The sequence below is a fragment of the Pseudophryne corroboree genome, chromosome 11 (genome assembly GCF_028390025.1).
Source record: "Pseudophryne corroboree isolate aPseCor3 chromosome 11, aPseCor3.hap2, whole genome shotgun sequence".
Taxonomy (NCBI): domain Eukaryota; kingdom Metazoa; phylum Chordata; class Amphibia; order Anura; family Myobatrachidae; genus Pseudophryne; species Pseudophryne corroboree.
The window spans coordinates 190,954,305-190,971,756 of record NC_086454.1 but is presented as its reverse complement, the minus strand read 5'-3'; positions in this window follow the sequence as shown (position 1 = coordinate 190,971,756).

Genomic DNA, 17,452 nt, shown 5'->3' with positions numbered 1-17,452 from the left:
ATTAAAGTGGGCGTGGCCTCATCTGATATCATCACGGCCACCACAGGGGAAAAAAAATAAAAAAACAAAAGTCCCCATTTTACACATTACAGCAGGCAAGTGTCCCCATTTTACACAGTATGGCAAGCACGTGTCCCCATTTTACACAGTATGGTAGGCAAGTGTCCCCATTTTACAAAGTGCGGCAGGCAGGTGTCCCCATTTTACACAGCGCGGCAGGCAGGTGTCCCCATTTTACACAGTACGCAGGCATGTGTCCCCATTTTAAACAGCGCAGCAGGTAGGTGTCCCCATTTTACACAGCACGGCAGGCAGGTGTCCCCATTTCACACAGCATGGCAGGCAGGTGTCCCCATTTCACACAGCGCGGCAGGCAGGTGTCCCCATTTTACACAGTATGCAGGCATGTGTCCCCATTTTAAACAGCGCAGCAGGTAGGTGTCCCCATTTTACACAGCGCGGCAAGCAGGTGTCCCCATTTTACACAGCACGACAGGCAAGAGTCCCCATTTTACACAGTGCAGCAGGCAGGTGTCCCCATTTTACACAGCACGGCAGGCAGGTGTCTCCATTTTACACAGCACGGCAGGCAGGTGTCCCCATTTTACACAGTACGCAGGCAGGTGTCCCCATTTTACACAGTACGCAGGCAGGTATCCCCATTTTACAGAGTGCGGCAGGCAGGTGTTCCCATTTTACACAGTACGCAGGCAGGTATCCCCATTTTACAGAGTGCGGCAGACAGGTGTCCCCATTTTACACAGTGCGGCAGGCAGGTGTCCCCATTTTACACAGTGCGGCAGGCAGGTATCCCCATTTTACAGAGTGCGGCAGGCAGGTGTCCCCATTTTACACAGTACGCAGGCAGGTGCCCCCATTTTATACAGTACGCAGGCAGGTTCCCCCATTTTACACAGTACGCAGGCAGGTATCCCCATTTTACAGAGTGCGGCAGGCAGGTGTCCCCATTTGAAACAGTACGCAGGCAGGTATTCCCATTTTACAGAGTGCGGCAGGCAGGTGTCAAGTGGGGGGGAAGGAAGGGAGAGAGAGAGAGACTACTTACACATAGAAGATCTTCCCGCTCTTCGGGTTGGGCCGCCCGCCTCACCTCCCTCGCGCCGGCCGCCTCCTCCAACGCTTGTCTGCTCCTCCTCCCTGGCTTGTCTGTTCCTTCTCCCTCTTGAGTACTCTTGAGTACTCCTGCTGGGGGGGGGGGGGTTTCACGGAATGACGCGATTGCATCGTGACGTCACGACGCAAACGCGTCATTCTGCGAAACCCTGCCCCAGGAGTGCTCGGGAAGAGGGAGGAGGGAGACATAAGTACACGCAAAGTGCCGCGGCGGGCGCCCCGTGCGGTTGCACGGCTCGCCCGCAGCTAGAAACGGCACTGGCTGGTTTCAAGTCCTACACGCCGCCGCCCAACATAGCTGCGCTCTCCTCCGTGTCCCGCCGAAAGGAGCGGTAAGCAGCATGGGGGGGGGGCACTGTGGGGGCATCTGTATACCTGGCACTGTGGGGGCATTTGTATACCTGGCACTGTGGGGGCATCTGTATACCTGGCACTGTGAGGGGCATCTGTATACCTGGCACTGTGGGGGCATCTGTATACCTGGCACTGTGAGGGGCATTTGTATACCTGGCACTGTGGGGGCATCTGTATACCTGGCACTGTGGGGGGGGGGCATCTGTATACCTGGCACTGTGGGGGGGCATTTGTACACCTGGCACTGTGAGGGGCATTTGTACACCTGGCACTGTGAGGGGCATTTGTATACCTGGCACTGTGAGGGGCATTTGTATACCTGGCACTGTGAGGGGCATTTGTATACCTGGCACTGTGGGGGCAATTGTGGATCTGGCACTGTACTATTGGGGGCATATGTGTATCACATCCCATTTTAACTGGCCACACCCATTTTTTTTAAGTTGAGAATTTTTGTATGGCACCCGAAGGATTTTATAAATATCAAAATGGCCCTCGGTAGAAAAAAGGTTCCCCACCCCTGAATTAGGCTGTTAATAGTTGTAAGGTAGCCACTGGTGTATGCATCTATTGCAAGTGTGTACACATATCTTTCCAACATAATCCTTATTTTATTAATCATCTACCTGTAGCATCACAAGAATCTCTAAGCAGTCAATGAACTCTCCAATCCCAATGTTTAATAATTGTTTTCTATTTTTGTTCCAGAATACGTGTCCTTTTATAATAGTGACTTAGCCCCATCATTATTGCTCACCTAATATTTACATAATGGCTGACTGCATCATATATTCAAGCAGTTTGTTTTTTCTTCTATAAGCTAAAAGCGTCATAATGATTGACACTTCCACTTTGCTTCAACTCTGCTGTTCTCTTAAGCAAATAACATTGTTTGTTTGACAACTGGCTACCACCTCCTGTACCGAGACTATGTCATCAGAGGGGACTGCTGGCAGTTCTGGCACATAATACAGAGATCCCTGAAAAGATTTCTAATTAATGTAATTGAGGCATTTTATTTCTAACAGGTTTTGTTTATTTACAAATAGAATTTTATTTTAGTTGGTGGCATTAGCAAATACATACAGTAGATATTAAAGAGATTGCTGTTAGAGTTTACAAGCCTACATTTCCATTCAACGTTATTATTAGTTTGACACATCTCTTTTCACAGGTGCAAATAGCGAGGTTTAGGCTACAGTTCATGCACAGTAGTGAATTTATGTATTCTTATGTATCTCCAGCTGGTTCTGAGTTGGACTGATATTGGTTGCATCTCTCGTTGTGTGAAATCTCAGTTTTGCGATTGGTACTTGGTGGTGACCATGTGATCTCATGGGACTGTTCTGTCTTGTGGGAGTTACATGTGAGTGTTTCTTGGTGCCGTGAGGGTGTTGCTTTGGTTCTGTGTTATCCTGAGTCATGTCAACGGGGAAGGGAAGCATATTTCAGACGGATGTCTTGCACCTGAATATCAGTGGGTGGAGCAGCTTCTGTTTGAAGTTTCACAGATCCTTGCATTAGCTCTACAGAAACTTTGCGTTCTGCTCAGAATAAACCCCTGTATGTGTAACCTAGGTTCCTAGTTTTAGGATCGTAGCAGATGAATGCTACTTCTGACGTTATCTGGCATTCCCCATTACAATATGCCATATTAATTTAGTATCAGATAGTTTTGCAAATTGAATAATTTAAAATGCTAACTATATCTTTTTTTTTTTGTAAAGGAAAGCTGATGTTCTAATCAGATACATTGTAGTATTGCTGTAATAGAGCTGTCAAATACTGAATAAAGCTGTTTCGTGCCTCTTGAGAATCTGTCTTTGACCTTGGGATTAAGGGGATTAAGAAGATCAAATAGTAGAATCAAATGCTGAATTTCTAGCAACTATCTGTTAGCTGAACGTCTGAATCATGAGTCCCTGGTGCTCACAACAGGACTTAGCCAAGTGTATCTTTTACATATTTCTTTTAACAACATCTCAAACAGCATTGTGATTTATTTTCTTGAGTAATAGTCATGTGCAGTGTATCGAATGAAACTAATTGTTATGTGTGCTAGCATTGTAGACCCACAGGAACAGTAAATGAGGGCTGTATAGGCACAAAATTATATAAGGAGTCTTTGGTTTGTGATGGGTTAATGAAGAGAACTGTTTTCTAGGTAGATTAGCTCCCCCTTGGGTTTTGGTTGTGTTTTAGTTTAGCCTATCAGGGTAGTTAGGGGAGGTGACATAGGAGGGGTATATATAGGCAGTTACATCACCAGCACTTCCTTTTTAGCCTGGAAAGAGCAGATAAGTGGTCTCCCCTTGTCTTTTCTTTCTGTCCCTTACACTTCTTACTAAAGTCTACTTTGCTTTCTCTCTGGGGTTCTTCCCTCATCTGTTTGCTTTTCTAGTGCTCTCAATTGTTCTCTTTAGTCAGTTTTGCATCACTCTAGTTACTGTACAGTGCTTATCATGCCGCGGGCCAAGCGCTCTGCTCCCCCCCTGCTGGATAGCTGAGGCTGCCCGCCCTCTTACCTCCGCCAGTGGCTGCGGGTCTGCTTGGGTGTTGCGGCCCCCTCCCACTGTTTTTCCACATGGCAGACGGTCCACCACCTGCCTCTCCAGCTGTGGCCTCTGCCATCTCCCCTTCCGCCAGGCTCCCGAGCGTCCCACCGCCGCTTCCTGCTTCCAGCGGGGTGGTGCTGACTGGCATCTCTGCGGCCCGATGCCCTCCAATGGGGCGCGTGATGCCGGGGGACCCGTCGGGGCTATTCTACCTCTCCACTGGCAGCGCCCACTGTGCTAGCGGGAGGCACTGATCCGGCCTCCATAGTGGTGCTGTCCCCCCTTCCCCATGCTGGGTATTAATGCGGCGGCTGCCGTGGCAGGTGGGGGGGGGGGGGGGGGTGCTGGGTTTCCTGGTGCCATTTTGTTCCCTGGGGTCCCCATCTGCAGGGGCAGTGGGATCGCTGCCACCAATGGGCAGGGGGATTTGCTCTGTTTGCATGCTGGTGGCCAGGAAGCCAGTTTCCACCCTGGCCACATGGTAGTTAGCTCAGCTGCCCCACCTGGTGGCCACACCAGTGTGGTGTGTTTTATGTCCACTCAATCAGTTTTATCTTCCAATGTTCGGATGCCTGTGCAGCCCCCTCTGGTCCACAACCCTAATTTGTTATATCAGAATGTTTTGCTCTCAGGGATGCCTTCTACCCAGGCTTTCCCTGTCATAAGCACATCCCGGCAGCAGGTTATCCCTGGGTCCATGCCTCAGTTCGTTCACCCCTTTTTTCCTGCTATGTTCCCTCCTGGGCAAGTAGAGCAACCCACATGGTCCTTTAACACGTCGCAAGCTTTAGGGCAGCCCGGTATTATGTGGGTTTGCTGCAAGGTGGCGGTTCTCTGCCCCCCTCCCATTGCAGGGGGGACCATATCCGGCGGGCTGACCGCCTGCTGGCATGGGCTCAGCCCATGGGCGACGGCCTACAATATGGCTACTGGCATTTCACATGCTCCCGTAGTCAATGTCTCTGCCCCCCCTCTCCCTGCCCCTGCTTTGGCATTGCCGCCCCAGACCGTTATGCCTGCAGGATCTCCAGCTTTGGCAGTGGCCCCGATTGACACTATTGCGGTACACCAGGTGCTTAACTCTTCTCTCTCTTCTGAGGTTATGGGCACTCAAGATCTTGGGTCTCCTGAGTTGTGGCAGGTACATGGTGAGGTTCGTTTGATGGGCCTGACATCGGCTCCCTCAACTGTGGAGGTATCCGTTCCAGATGCGGTCCTCTGCTAGCAGCGACCAGTCTGGCTCCACTAAACACCCATGCAAGATGGCTAGACTGGTGGCTTGGGCGGTTGCGAAGCAGCTAGGTGGGACCAAGCATCCCTGGAGAGTCAAGACCCCGCCCGAGACACCTGGTTTTTCTGACATGGTACACTGCGCTAACACGGCTGTTACTAGGGGTTTGAGGAAAAGTTTGAAGTTAGGATTAAAAAGGGTAAGTTTGTGGATGTCTTTACCATCACAACAGAGATGAAATGGGGTTATGATGAGGCTAAGTAGGTGGGGGCCACCAGCGAGAATTCCTTTCATAACTATCAACACGTGCAGTTTCTTGATTTTTTTCATCCTGCTACTTAGATAGCAGGCCGGGAGAATACAAGAATGTTGTTAAGTATTTGTTTTTGGTCAATGAAACCCTCATCAAGTATAAGGGTTACGTGTGGAGAGATTACAATACCAAGTTCAGGGAAAAGCACGACGGGACCAATGTCCTTCCTTTGGGTTGTAAGGATGTGGAGGTTTGGTTGGAGGTCACCAACCAGGAAAGGTAGCAGGTTGATTCCCCTTTCAAAAAGGTTTTCACTGTCGGCAGGAGGGGCATGGTCTCGTCGGCTAAGGGTAAATGTTTTGCATTTTATGACTCCCAAGTGCGACAGGGGGGGGGGAGGGGCAACATGCCATTTTCACCACTCATGTAGACTTTGCGGAGCAGGCCACTGTGCCAAGGACTGTAAGTCCAATCCTGGCAGCCACCACGCCGATCAGGGAGACCCCACGAATCCTGCTCAGTAAAGCCCCTTCACCCATAATCGTGCCGGAACTGTTGAAGTGACTGGCGCGTTACCACATTCTGCCGATGCTGGGTTTTTATTTGACGGTTTCTGTTACGGTTTCAAGTTGCCCATTCCCGACTCAGTTTTGGTAGTGTCCCACAGGAATTTACAGTCTGCTCTGGATTCGCCGCAAGTGGTTAGGCAAAAGGTGGATGTGGAGTAGGTGGAGATGGGTCAGATGTGCAGCCCTTTTTCTTTTAGATCCACTTTGGGGGTTGTGCCCAAGAAGGTCCCGGGCAAGTTCCATCTGATCCAGCATTTGTCATACCCACGCGGTGGATCCATTAATGATGCAATTCCGGATGAGTACTGTAGGGTGCGTTATCAACTCTTCGACGAAGCTCTTGAGCTAGTTTGGGGATTTGGTGAGTGCGCCTTGCTGGCTAAGCTGGATATCGAGTCAGCTTTCCTGCTTCTTCCTTTGCACCCTGGTTCCTTTCGGTTTATGGGTTTATGGTTATATGGGGCCTATTACATTGACACGTGCCTACCCATGGGGTATTCTATTTCTTGTGCCTATTTTGAGAAATTCAGGAGTTTTTGCTGACTATTTAGACGACTTTCTCTTTATAGGCCCCAGAGATAGCGAGGTTTGCCAGAGCGTATTGCTGTCTGCATCTGTTTTGTTTAGGGGTTTGGGAGTTCCCATCGCGGGAGACAAGACTGAGGGCATTATGTGTAGCCTTTCCTATCTCGGTATTGAAGTCAACACAGCTATGGGTTGTTGTCGGATCCTTGAAGACAAAAAAAGCTGTTGATTTTGTTTGGAGATTGTTTGGGCAGCACCAGAGTTAGGCTCCGTCAGGTTAAGTCCCTCTTAGCTTCCTTCCATTTTGCCTGTAGGGTCATACTGATGGGCAGGGTCTTTTGCCACAAATTGGAGAGGGCCACTGCTGGGGTGAACAAGCCGCATCACACCATTCGCCTGTCTTGGGAGATTAAGGATGACCTTAGAACTTGGGCATCATTTTTAGATCACTTTAATATGGAGTTTTTATGACCTCTTCCCCCAATTTCCAGCCCCCACCTGCAGCTCTTTACTGATGCTGCGTGTTCCTCGGGTTTTGGTGCCTTTTTCCAGGGTGAGTGATGTGCTGCTCCTTGGCTCAAGTCTTGGGTAGCACAGGGTTTCACTGCAAACTTGCTGTTGCTCGAATTGTCCCTAATCATTGTGGCGGTCGAATTATGGTCGACTCGATTGGCTAATCAGACGATCATTTTTTGGTGCAACAATTTGGGGGTGGTTCATGCCATAAATAATCAAAAGTCCTCCTCCTCTCAGGCTTTATGTTTGATGTGCAACCTGGTCCTGACTCCGCAGCTTGGAAGGATTGGGAATCCTACCAGACTTCTAACTTAGTTGCTGGTAAGTCTGTGGAGGATTGCTTCCTCGAGTACATGTGGGGCTATTACTCGCAGGGCAGATCCAGGGAGGCTATGTCCAAATCTATCGCTGGTATCTCCTTTCACGCTAGGTTACTAGGGACAGTTGACCCCACAAAGTCATTCATCCTGGATAAGGCATTGAGAGGGTAGGCCAGGGAGACCCCCTTAGTTGCTGACGTGCGCAGGCCCGTTGACCTGCTTTTGTTGTGCAAATTGTTGATTGCGCTTTCTGCGGTGGCAGGATTAGCGAGCTGGTGGCCATTAACAAATTTTTCTCTGACACTGGGCTTCTTTTTAAGACCGTAGTCTGCTGGGACGAGCTAATCATGTGTAAGATTGTACAGTCCAAGACATTTAGGTTGGGCTGGGGCAAATGGGTGTCACTGAAAGCTTACCCCGAGGTTGCCTTGTGCCTCGTGTTAGCTTAACAGAGGCTTGTTTGCCCACCAGGCCAGTGGCCGGTGTTCAATTTTTGCTGCACTCTAACTCTTCACCTCTTAATCGTTTCCAGTTCACTGCTGTTTTTAAAAGTTGTTTGAAACATTTAGGGCTTAATGTGGTGTACTATGGAACGCATTTGTTTCGGATAGGGGCGGCTACTTGGGCCGCCGCCAACGGGGTTTCCCCATCGCCCATTAAAGAAATGGGTCGGTGTAAGTCTGCTGCTTATAAGTCGTATGTTCATGTTCATAAGTTGTGATATGTGCCCGTTGGCGTTGACCCAAAAACGTTGTTTGCCCACCAGTTTTAGAATGGCTAGCGTTCTGGATCTGGGGGCATGAAGGATTTTTTTTAAACATTTTTACTCTGTTAGTAGGCTAATTACAATTGGCTGTCCTACAAGTCCACCTGAGGTTTTTTAAAAGTTTTCGCCTTCACTTGGGTCCGTTTATCTGTAGTTAATATGTAGTTGTGTATACTTTTCTGGTCATGCATGCTAACCATTTAGGTTATTTCATTTACAGCCCCTAATTTTTCATCTTCCCAGGTTTGGGTATTCCTACATTTTTTGGGCGGAGCGTCACCCCTTAGCTGCACAGGCCACTAAGTTGTTAGGCGTTCAGAGTGTTAAGTGGCTGGGAGTTACGGGTTACGGGTTTACGGTGGTCTGGTTTGTTGTCATTGCTTTTTGACAAGGAGCTGTGCTGGGGTCGTCCAGATGTTGTTATACTTCATCTAGGGGGTAACGACATAGGCCAGAGGAAAGTTATTGATTTGATGCTTCAGGTCAAGGAGGATTTATGTCGCTTACACGCATGGTGGCCTGACGTTTGTGTCGTGTGGTCAGACATAGTTCCTAGAATGCAGTGGAGGGGTTCCGTCAGCCTAATTGCCATTGATAAGGCATGGAAAAAAGGTTAATATCACAGTTTCGAAATTTGTTAGGGCTAGCGGTGGTTTTGCCATGCGGCACCCGTTGCTGTTGACTGAGAATCCTTTGTATTTTAGGCGGGATGGGGTCCATTTGTCTGAGTCTGGTTTAGAGGTTTTTCTTTGGACTATTTTTTCTGTTTTGTATGGTTCCGGTTTGTAGTTTTTCTCAGTGCTGGATGGCGGGCTGTGGTTCTGTGGGCCATTTATCAATGGGGTTGGAACCTGACAGTGGCGGGAAGGCACTTTTGACAAGCAGCCACATGGGGAATAAGTTATTTTTGAGGGGCACCTACCCTTTCCAAGGATGGTTAAGGAGTTCTGCCCGTATGGGGGGGGGGGGGGGGTTCTATAGGAAATGGTCATGCCATGCCATAGAGAGGGGTGGAGTTGCCTTCTCAATGCAGGTTATGACTTTGGCTGGCTGAGGCTTGTTAGTCGCCTCATATTATAGAAGTTGAGGCATTTAAGTCACCGCCATTATTGCTATAACATCAATTTGGCTAGAGCTGGTCATCAAGCGTTTTCCTTGCCATCCCTTACCAGAAGGGTCATTCCACTTAATAAATACCTAATGACCTTTTAAACTTATGCAGTTGTCCGTGTCTTATTTTTGTCTGTGTCTTTATGTAGCCCTACTTAACAGTTGGTTCTAGTAAGGGTGTAATATTGTCAGATGTAAGTGCCTCCACCCAAGCGGGAGTACCCTGGCTTGCTTGGGAAAGCCTCCCTGTATGGGACTAATGGTTAGTATAACCAATGAGGGCAGTTGGTGGTATCACTATGCGTTGGGGGTAAAACTAATATGGGGGTAGAAGGTAAGGTGACAGTTCTTACCTTTTAGTGTTATTTTTCGTAATTCAGCCTTTGTTTTCTTTCAGGGTAATCCGATCTCATGTGTCACAGACGACCCTTCAAGTAAGTACTTATATTTTATTACCAATAACAGAATTCAACCATTTTATCCCATGGAAAGATAAACAATAACAATAGATCCTTTTTCATAAAATAGTCCTATTGAACACTCCTGTTGCATGCAATACAAAAAAATTGGTGTTAGACCCGGTTACACATAAAATTAAGTTATACAGTATACTTGCTAGAGACCTATCTAGTCCACTAGTGGATATAGCTGACTATAACGTTGGTGCACAGTTGGGGCCCATTAAAACAACTGGAATAATGATTCCTGAGTAAATGCAATTTATACTGGTACTTTCAAAGGAGAGATATTTGTAGATCCTTATCAGCTGCGAGTAGAGTGGAGGTCTCTAAAGTTATTGTTAACTCGGCCTCGGCCGAGTGCAGTTAGTCGTTCTCTAGTTCAGTTAATGGGACCATAACAGGGGCAAAGGGAAGCTAGCTGATATCCTTGCTCATACTGTCTTTGGTTACCATCAGGTGACTTGTTTCAACCATGCAGCTCCAGTAAATAATGTCTCATGGGAGCGGTAAATAGTATAAAGTAAGTTGTAGCACTTTTATCAGGACCGTAGAGGATAACGCTAATGCAGATTCTCAATTTGCTTATTGGTGCTGAATTATTAAATACAATATATGTATTGGATAGTTATTACATAGATTAGGTGGCGTACACTCCCCCAACTCCGTAAGACGTTCCTCAGTAGATGTTCCTCAGTCTATTATAGATGCAATTCTATATTGCCTCTTTACTAGCAAGAACAGGTTATGCCACTTCAATTATTATCCCCAGATAGTCTGTAGCGGCATTGACAGCCTTTCCCCATAACAGTTACATTACTTAGCCTCACCACTTGTAGCGGATTAATGATGACTTTGGCAGGGAAGGGTTGAGAGTACTATTATTCCGGACAGCAGCCGCTATTACTACTCCTTAGGCTGGACCCAGGGGTCATTAAACTATAACTCCTGGCAATGGATATAGCAATACTCGCTCCACATTACTTCCATTATTTATATATATATATATATATATATATCAGGTATTATCAGTCAGCCAGAGAGATACTTTATCATTCAGTGCTGTTATATATCTTCCAAGGCACGGTAGTCTGTAATATGCAGTGTCCGACAGATCTCTCCCCACCAACAATCTCCTTTAACTGGGAGGACATGCAGAGCTTACCCGGCGGTTATGTCCTCCCCCGGCGGCTACCTCCGTGGTAGAAGTATGCGGCTGACCTGTCACTTAGATTGCGTAGGGCAGGACTTCCCCCGGCATCGACGTCATTTTCTCCAAGTAGACGGATGCCGTTTCGTGTAGTATGCAGAAAACAGGGCTTCCCCCTTCAGCGATGTCAGTGTATCCAACTCCTTCCAGACACGGTAACATCAGCTGACGGTAGGGGTAGTTTCTCAGTCCGCCCGTCCGTTCCCAGCCTCCGTCATTCACCACCTTCTCCCTCTTCCTCCCGCTGCTCCAACAGCGCCTCCGGCCTCTCTCCTCTCTCACCGCTTGTCTCCTTCACTCCCCGGCTGCGTCACCTCTCCAACCGCTGCCTCACGAGCGATCCCTCTCCTCGTGCTCCCCATTCTTCTAGTCCTTTCTCCACGCAGTGCTGCACTCTCGCCTCGAGAGTACTCCCAGGGCATGCAATTACAGTCCCCATTCCTACCACCCACACAATATATATATATATATATATATATATATATATATATATATATATATATATATACACAATACTCACAATGGTACATATATTTTAAACCACAGGTTCTCAAACTCGGTCCTCAGGACCCCACACGGTGCATGTTTTGCAGGTCTCCTCACAAAATCACAGGTGAAATAATTAGCTCCACCTGTGGACCTTTTAAAATGTGTCAGTGAGTAATTAATACACCTGTGCACTTGCTGGGTTACCAGCAAAACATGCACTGTGTGGGGTCCTGAGGACCGAGTTTGAGAACCCCTGTTTTAAACCATACTAATCCCTCTATGTATTTATACCATTTTCACCAACGGGGTACATTTATTTTAGAGATAAGCTAGCTTAATTGGTTATGCAAAGGTTAATCGCAATAAATCAATAGACACCTTAGAGTAAATGAGGGCTGTAAAGGCACAAAACTATATAAGGAGTCTTTGCTTTGTGATGGGTTAATGAAGAGAGCTGTTTGCTAGGTAGATTAGCTCCACCTTGAGGGGTTTTGGTTGTGTTTTAGTTTATCCTATCAGCGTAGTTAGGGGAGGTGACATAGGACGGGTATATAGCGGCAGTTACATCACCAGAACTTCCTTTTGAGTGCCTGGAAAGCCCACCTTCCCTCCCTTTTTGTAATTTTGCTGCTCTCTGATTTGGCTAGTATTTGGCTTTCAATTTCAATTCTACTTCAGGCGGGAAGGCACTTTTGACCAGCGGCCACATGGGGAATAAGTGGTCTTTGAGGGGAACCTACCCTTTCCAAGGACGTCTAGTGAGTTTTGCCCATACGGGGGGGGGCGATGGGCAGTTTCTATAGGAAATGGTCATGCTATGCAATAGTGAGTGGTGGTATTGCCTTCTCAATGTAGGTTATGCCTTTGGCCAGAAGAGGCGTGTTAGTCGCCTCATATTATAGAAGTTAAGGCATTTAAGTCCCCGCCATTATTGCTATAACATCAATTTGGCTAGAGCTGGTCATCAAGCATTTTCCTTGCCATCCCTTACCAGAAGGGTCATTCCACTTAATAAATACCTAATGACCTTTTAAACTTATGCAGTTGTTGTCTGTGTCTTTATTGTAGAGATAAGCTAGCTTAATTGGATATGCAAAGTTTAATCGCAATAAATCAATAGACGCCTTAGGTAATTGAAAACCCAGGGCTAACAACAGTTATGGATCAATGGGTCGACCTCCAAAAGGTTTACAGGCACAAGGTTGACATAGAAAAAAGGTTGACATTGACAAAAGGTCAACACAGCAAAGGTCGACACATGAAAAAGCCGACATGAGTTTTTTTTGTTAAATGGTGTTGTTTTGCATGGTTCGCTTCGCTATTCCCAATGGTGGTCCACATGGATGGTAAAGCATGAAAAAGTTGAAAATGAAAAAAAAATTGTAAAAAGAAGTGTGGTCGACCTTTTCATTTGTCAACCATTGACATGTCAACCTCTATCTATCTATCTATCTATCTATCTATCTACTATCTATTTATATATACGAAAATATACTGTATGTGGGCCTATTTAAACAACAATTAATTTTGGACCACCTGCTTATTATTTGGTATGGGGACTTAAATTTGGCATTTGATTTTATTTCACATTGAATGCTAACGCCTCTAACCTTGCATTTACTCATTTACTCATACTGCACTTTCAATCATAGTAGTGCCAAGGTGGATATACCATAATCCTCTCAGACAAGTTTCAGAAGGAAGTTGTTGAAAACGCTTATTTACATACATACAGTTGTCATTATAGACCTTTGGATTGTCAGCATTCCCAAGGGACAGTATACTTTCAACAAGAGAAATTGCTCACATCCTTCGACATTCAGCAAACAAGCTACTGTACTTCAGTATGTGACAATTTTCTTGATAGAGGAGTTCCAGAATTTATGGTTAATGATGCCCTCTTTGAGGTCTCCAACTATGACCGTCTGCATCTCTTGGAAATCAAGATTAAGAGTACAACTCAGAATAATGTTTATGAAAAGGGCCTGGAAAAGACAATATTGCTTTTATACAGACAATATTTGCTCATGCTCAGGCATTTCAAAGCTCTCTGCAGTTGACAATAGCAATCAAGATAATGAACCGTCCTTTCAAACAACAATAGTAATAGTAAAGAATTGCTGATTTGTAGTGCAGAGTTTTTCTATGTACAGTATTCTGAGTCTTTAAATATATATAGGTGCCTGTGTATTTTTTGGACGTAATTGTCGGCAAAGGTCTTCCTCGTGGAATTGGTAATTCATTTTAATACACATCATCTTTCCCGCATTTTGGGGAAGTAACCTCATATGCCGATCGCTGACAAAGTTCCTGGCTGCACTGAAAACTCTTTTTGAGTACACCCTGCAGGGGGGCACCTTAAGTAAAGCAAAGCCAGTTTGTGCATGGACCTCCAAAATGCCTTTTTTTCCTGCCAGTAGTGAAACGGTCTGTCTGGCATGCGTATTTTGACTCTATCACTAAAACAATAATCAACCATTCTTTGAATGATGACCATATCTTATGCACTTACGGTAGACCTGTCATTAGTTGTAGGCAGTTTCTTCAGTCCGGATCAGATGTCAAAAGTTTTTGCTGACTGATTTGCATCACCACCATTGGGTCTCTTAGGAAAAACATTTTTTTCCTGGCAGCCGCAGTTGTTGGAGAAGCTGAAGGCGGAGATGTTGCCATGTGACGTTCTGCTTGAGCTGACAACAACAGCTCTTTGTACAGTATCTCTTCAGATTTATGTCCATTGGAAAGAAAGATACAACATACTGTATGACTTAATCCTAGGATCAAGCATGATTGCCAAAATATAGTGATTTGGTTTCAAGATATTGACGACACTTAGATCCTGGTGAAGTGAATGAAGGGCATACTTAGCAGAATCTCTTCATTTCAGCTCCTCCTTCAGATTCTACAGCTGCTTTTCAAAAAGCCTAATTAGGGAAATAACCTCACTCAAGCTGACAGTGTCTAAATTAACTTCACATGTGGCAACTTCAAAAGGTTTGAGTGCCTTGCACAACACAGAAAGTATTTTCCCCTGTACTTGACTAAGGTACATTTCCCCACCTTTCCTATTTCATAGGTCATTGTGTAGCCTTGGATGGCTTTTGCTGTTCCTCCATCTGCTAAAGCATATAAAGGGTTGAATTCGCCCTCATTACTACCTCTTGGTTCAGCTGGTGGAAGGGAAAATTAAACGGTTTTTGCATGTTCTGCAATCTTCTACATGCACTTGCTGATTGGCTAAAATGTGCCAAAATTTTTAGGGCCACAGAGAGCATCTGCTGCACACCCCTGTCATTTTCAAATAATTTTGCACCACCAAGTTAATTGTGTCAGCAAAACATGTGACATGTTGGATTTCACCTAGCTGTAATGCTCTCACAATATTGGCGGCATTGTCAGATATCACAAATCCCGAGGAGAGTCAAAGTGGGGTAAGCCATTTGCAATGATTTCCATGAGTTTTTCTAAGAAGATGTCAGCGGTATGCCTCTTTGAGAAACTGGTGATACACAGAGTAGCCTGACTCTGAATGAGCTGGCATTTGCTAGATGCTGATGTTGTTGCTGCTGAAGGCAATACACCTACCCAGTGGTCTGTCACAGTCATGTAATCTTTAGTTTGCTCTGTTCCACTTGTCCACATATCTGTGGTTAATTGGACAGTGGGTACAATTGCATTTCAGAGGACACTAATTACGTTTTTTTTGAATGTCCTTGTATATACTAGGAATTGCTTTTCTAGTGAAGTGGAATGTAGATGGGATTTGGTACTGGGGACACAGGACCTCAATTAACGGTCTAAAATCTACTGCATTGAATACTGGATGCACATCTAATACTAGCATAGCTGTTATGACATCAGTAATCTACTGTGCAACTGGGTGACTACTGTCATACTTGCTCCTCCTTGCAAAGGATTGTTTAACAGTGAATTAACATACTGTAGTAACATAGTTGGTGAGGTTGAAAAAAGACCAGTAGTCCATCGAGTTTAACCAGAATTATATTATATTCCCTATTTTATTCTAGTTGAAGGCAATATCATTGGATATCTTTTTCTGTTAGAAATATATCTAACCCATTTTTTAAATGCATTGACTGAGTCTGCCATTACAACCTTCTCTGGCAGTGAATTCCATATTCGTATTGCCCTTACAGTGAAGAATCCTTTCCTGCACTAAGTACGAAATATCCTCTCCTCAAGCCTTAGTGGGTGGTCGCGGGTTTTGTGCAGAGGTCTTTTAGTAAACAAATTACCTGATCGCTCCGTATATTGCCCCTTTATATATTTGTAGATATTAATCATAACTCCTCTTAGTCATCTCATTTCTAGTGTAAACATATCCAGGGCTGTTTCTAGCCAATTTGGCTCCCAGTGCGAGATTTAAAAATGCGCCCCCCCCCACCCCCCATTGCCATCAAAAAAATGCGGCCCCCCCCATAGCTATAAAAAAAACAAAATCATGCGCGCGATCCCGGCAAGGGTGTGTGACCTAATTAAAATGGGCGTGGTCTCATTAAAGAGGGCGTGGCCTCATCTAATATCATCACAGCCACCACAGGGAAAAATCAAAAGTCCCCATTTTACACAGTACGGCAGGCACGTGTCCCCATTTTACACAGTGCGGCAGGCACGTGTCCCCATTTTACACAGTGCGGCAGGCAGGTGTACCCATTTTACACAGTACGGCAGGCAGGTGTACCCATTTTACATAGTGCGGCAGGCAGGTGTACCCATTTTACACATTACGGCAGGCAAGACTCCCCATTTTACACATTACGGCAGGCAGGTGTCCCCATTTTACACATAACGGCAGGCAGGTGCCCCCATTTTACACAGTACGCAGGCACGTGTCCCCATTTTGCACAGTACGGCAGGCACGTGTCCCCATTTTGCACTGTACGGCAGGCAGGGTTCCCCATTTTACACATTACGGCAGGCAAGTGTCCAAATTACACAGTATGCAGGCAGGTGTCCTCATTTTACACATAACGGCAGGCAGGTATCCCCATTTTGCACAGTACGGCAGGCACGTGTCCCCATTTTGCACAGTACGGCAGGCAGGTGTCCCCATTTTACACATTACGGCAGGCAAGTGTCCAAATTACAAAGTATGCAGGCAGGTGTCCCCATTTTACACAGTGCGACAGGCAAGTGTCCCCATTTTACACATTACGGCAGGCCGTGTCCCCATTTTACACATTACGGCAGGCAGGTGTCCCCATTTTACACATTACGGCAGGCAGGTGTCCCCATTTTACACAGTACGCATGCACGTGTCCCCATTTTACACAGTACGCAGGCAGGTGTCCCCATTTTACACATTACGGCAGGCATGTGTCCAAATTACACAGTATGCAGGCAGGTGTCCCCTTTTTACACAGGACGCAGGCAGGTGTCCCCATTTTACACAGTACGCAGGCAGGTGGGTGTCCCCATTTTACACAGTACGCAGGCAGGTGTCCCCATTTTACACAGTACGCAGGCAGGTGTCCCCATTTTACACAGTACACAGGCAGGTGTCCCCATTTTATACAGTGCGGCAGGCAGGTGTTAAGTGGGGGGGGAGAGGGAGGGGGGGGGGGGGAGAGAGAGACTACTTACATATAGAGAATCTTCCCGCTCTTCGGATCGGGCCGCCTCACCTCCCTCGTGCCGGCCGCCTCCTCCTTCCAGCTTGTCTGCTCCTCCTCCATCATCCTGAGTACTCCTGCTGGGGGGGGCGTGGTTTCGCGGAATGACGCGATTGTGTCGTGATGTTACGACGCAATCGCGTCATTCCGCAAAACTCCGCCCCCCGAGCAGAAGTGCTCGGGAAGAGCGAGGATCAGCAGACAAGGACACACAAAGAGCCGCGGCGGGCGCCCCGTGCGTTGCACGGCTCGCCCGCCGCAAGAAACGGCACTGAACATATCTAACCTGGAAAGCCTTTCCTCATTGATCGCAGCAGAAAATTTGTTAG